Here is a 4,348-nt window from a genome sequence, read left to right on the forward strand (position 1 = left end):
TTAGCGCAAGAGGTGGCCATAAGAACTGTTTATGTGTAAAACATTTATTTGCCATTTAAGGCAGAATGTCTTTCATAATAGCCAACATTTTGAAAACTATAGGCTATAACCTATGATAGTATTGTAGAAAATTCCCCCATCATGTTCAGGGAGAACAACCGTGATACATCTTAGAAGGAAGGGAGACCCTAGCCTAATATGTCAAGATCTTCAAATTATAAACCTGTGAATTAATAGGGATATTCATTGACCGTTACAGGAATATAGGCCTAAATAAAAGCCCATTATTAATAAAACAAAGGCAAGTATTTGTATTGCTGAAAGTCACACCCTTATATTTTGTCAAAGAAGAGGTCTTAGTGGTGTGGTTTATGATGAGGTTTCAGATAAAGTGTACGTTTCCATTGCAGGATAAGACAGGTGGTTTTGGGGATGCGCCTTTTTGACCTGACGTCACATGGTGGGGGTATAAAATCCCTTAGATTTGTCTTCCAGTCATTCACTGTGAAAAAGCCATCGACAGGACAGTGACACTAAGCGGCTGAGAAAGAAACCGACAACAAAATGGCTAAAGTGTTGGCGGCTTACATTGGATTCCTTCTCCTTGCGTTGCCTTGTTCATCACAGGTAGGTTAAGATCTTATAAATTGACATACTCTTTACCATGTTTGTTTCTAATCTGTTTTAATTAGGATGTCCATTGTGTATAATAAATGCATTTCAACAGGTGCAACATTGGCTTTTGAAACCATAAATGGATCATACTGAATCTAAATTTAGGGTTTATTGGCAATTGGTGGATTTTCTCATTGAGAACCTAATGATGGCGTGGATACTTCTCCTCAGATGAGTCTTATAACGCCAAAATGTATTCGAAATCTAACGTGCCTTAGGCGGTGCAATTTTGAATCCAGGAATGACAGTTGACCTATATGCTGTTAACACATTTCCAACCAGGTGAGGGCTCGTACTAATTTAATGACATTTTATTTGGGAAACCTATTTGCCGTAGGGTTATTTTCTTAAGCACAGGAATGTAGGCTAGATCTTAATTTTACGCATGCATTTTTTGCAGCTTGAAATTAGTCTGACGAAAGTATGATGTATTGGGAATTGTGCCAATTTGTCAAATGTTTCATATTTAATTTTTAAATAGTTTCACATGTGAACTTTGGCCAATGCTCAGTCAGTGACACTCCCATGCTTGTTTTAGGTCCACGCGCAAAACACTACCACAAAGTCCCCTGCCATGACTGCTATGACCGAAGCTGGCGGCGCTAGTTCCAACATGACCAAGATGCCCGATGTTGTCGCTACCAAGAACATCACCATTCCCAAAGGAGCCAGTGTGTCCTTGCTGTCCAGCTCGGTCACGCTCTTTTCCATCGCGTTGGCGGGCGCTCTCCTACACGGCCGCTTCTAGAAGGCTCCTGTGCACTGAACAGACACTGCAATGACTAACATCAGCGGCCTAGATGGGGAAATTCTTTTAGGAAGAGCACACTTTTATAACTTAAAAGGCAGTCGTGTGTTCACCTAACCATAGATTGAGTGCAATTAGGCTGTTCCAGTGCTGCAGAACATCTTTCTAATTCACTGATGGGATTTCTTATTTGGGCTCACCTCCCTGGCCACTTCAAACCAGTAGGCCTATACAACTTGTGCACTGGCCATAGGGCCTATGGTGTGGACCCCTCCATGGTGGCAGGCCATGACGAGAATGTGTGAAACTGGACCCTTTGACTCATTTGGTCCCACTTGTCTTGTGTAGATGGCAGGGTTGTCTTTTTTAAATGTATGAAGTGTAAATTTGTGCAGTGTTTGGGTAGTCTACTAATAAGGAAGTTGAGGTGCATTGTGGAACATAATCTATCCATTATTCTGATCTTTGGCATGCATAGCTGTAGTATTTATAAAAATTGTGACTATTTGCAGTATCATTTTAGTTTAAATTGTCATGTGTTAACTAATTATTTGAAATGTACTTGTGACAAAATGTATTTGTTCTTGTAGGCTACAATAAAATGACATGGGCCTAACTGATTTGTGTCTCTGTAGTCTAAAGCTTGACGTGCCAACTAATTGACTCTGTTCCATTTGTCTCCAGACCTGGCTAGGCTATCGTGGCCTAGTAGGAACGGCGCATACTGAACACCTCGTTTGATACTTTATGCAACGATCTCTTGGTTTCACCAATTTGACTGAAGTGTGACGTTGAGCCGCATTTTTCAATGTCAGTGTTTGACACCCTGGGTTGACTCCTGTGCAGTATTCAGTTTCTGTCACCTTTTGAAGTTAAGGTTTTGGATGTGGTTGAAACACTACGTTTAGCTATTAATTTTGAATGTTAAACATAAGGTTTGGTGGGGTTAAAACAAATGGGTACCGCGAGGCTTGAACACAACCTTCAGATTGGAATTTTTTTTTAGCTAGCCAATATTAGCATTGCTAGTAATTAACATATCCCTCTCTAGAATTTCACATGGCAGTTTCCTAATTTGCTTTCAGCAATGTCATTGTACAGTGTTTCCCATGCCACTAAGTGTAATTTGACAACTGTCACACAAGCCTGGGGTGCAACCAATTTCTAGGGCACAAATTGAATGCAGTTATGGTGGTACTCATGTCTGACAAGTGTACTGAGAAGCAAAACCAACCCAGGGCCATAGCAAAACATGTCAGATGGTGTCACTGGCCTGAATCTAATCCAATCAGGAACCAGTCTACATCTGAAAAGTGTCACATTAGCTTCCAAACAATTGTTTCTTGAGCTATTTTTATATTTGAGGGATGACCATTGACCCTGTATGTTAGTGCACAGTTGGGTGCCAGACTGATCCCCTATTTCTGAACGGATGCCGGGACCTACCAGATTGCCTGCTGCAGTTATTCGAAATGTCCAGTTTGCAGCCCAACATGCTGGTTCTCTAGGCTGCAAGGGGGCCCTCATCAGCATCATGCAGACATGCCCTCGCTGTGAGCATTCCTATGAATGGAACAATCGGCCACATGTTGGCCAGCAACCTTCACCTGTCAGTGGCAACTGCTTTCACAGGCTCATTTGTACAGATACAAAAGTTAACCTTTGACATTTAACCCAATTGTAAAACATTTTTGTGAAGACATTTGATTATTTTAATGCATATACTGCCCTGCCAAGCAAAAAGGCAGTAACTGCTCATTTGCTCAAATGCAACATTAAATACATGCTTAATCATGTGGACAAGTATCCTGCCTTGTATTGTTTTGGAGAAAATGGGGTCATATTAGCAGTAACTGTAAATATATTATAGTGATATAATCATCAAATTGATGTGTATATAGCCCTTAGATCAGCTGACTTCTCAAAGTGCTGTACAGAAACCCAGTGTAAAACTCCAAACGGTAAGCAATGCAGGTGTAGAAGCACGGTGGCTAGGAAAAACTCCTTAAAGGCCAAAACCTAGAGGAACCAGGCTCTGCGGGGTGGCCAGTCCTCTTCTGTCTGTACCGGGTGGAGATTATAACAGAACATGGCCGAGATGTTCAAATGTTCATAAATTACCAGCATGGTCAACTAATAATCACAGTAGTTGTCAAGGGTGCAACAGGTCAGCACCTCTACCTCTCCTGTCTCTAGAGTTGAAAACCAGCAGGTCTGGGGCAGGTCAGGGTTCCATAGCCGCAGGCAGAACAGTTGAAACTGGAACAGCAGCACAGCAAGGTGGACTGCCTTTTGAGATAATTTTTGGGGAGGTATGTGCCTGTACTCTCTGATCTGTTGGGAAGTGTGGGGGGTCAGCTATATGAGCAGTCAGTTGCCAGTCTGATGTTCAGATGTCACTCGTGCCCAGGCCAAAGCTGGTTTACAACCTCTGCCTGACTTGTGCGAGGGGGGGAACCAAAGGGCCCAGAAAGTCACGCCGCCAGCGGTGTCTTGAAGTATGTGGGAACCCCTGTACCTGTTGCTGATGTGTCTGGGTTAGAGGTGCAATGGGATGTTCCGCAAAATTTTCCTACACTGCAGAAGTCTGACGCAACCTTGAAATGTTTGACAAGGCCTTAGCTGGGGACAGTCAATCTTCATGTGGGGGGATTTACACAGACAACCACATACTCTACCTTGGGTCAGAGGCAGATAGCAGGAAGTTGGTGGTGCCATCTACCTGTAGACCACTTGTTCTCAACCTTGCACATACAGTTCCATGGGCAGGTCATCTAGGGCAACATAAGACCTATCTTAGGCTCCTGTTTCATTTGGCCCTCCATGTATACTGATGTACAAACCTACTGCAAATCATGTCAGAAAACCAGTGCTGTCCGTAGGTCTGACCGGGCTCCTCTATGTTCACTGCCAGTTATCTCTACC

At 42.9% G+C, this 4,348-nt stretch overlaps 1 long non-coding RNA gene across 1 annotated transcript; it reads left to right on the plus strand.

Moving 5' to 3' along the window:
- The first annotated feature begins 473 nt into the window (after positions 1–473).
- Positions 474–2,043, plus strand: LOC118944376. The gene is made up of 2 exons (XR_005039602.1): positions 474–627; positions 1,214–2,043. It is a non-coding gene; the product is annotated as an uncharacterized LOC118944376 (long non-coding RNA).
- The last annotated feature ends 2,305 nt before the right edge of the window (positions 2,044–4,348 follow it).

Source organism: Oncorhynchus mykiss, chromosome 25 (genome assembly GCF_013265735.2).
Source record: "Oncorhynchus mykiss isolate Arlee chromosome 25, USDA_OmykA_1.1, whole genome shotgun sequence".
In the NCBI taxonomy this organism is placed as follows: domain Eukaryota; kingdom Metazoa; phylum Chordata; class Actinopteri; order Salmoniformes; family Salmonidae; genus Oncorhynchus; species Oncorhynchus mykiss.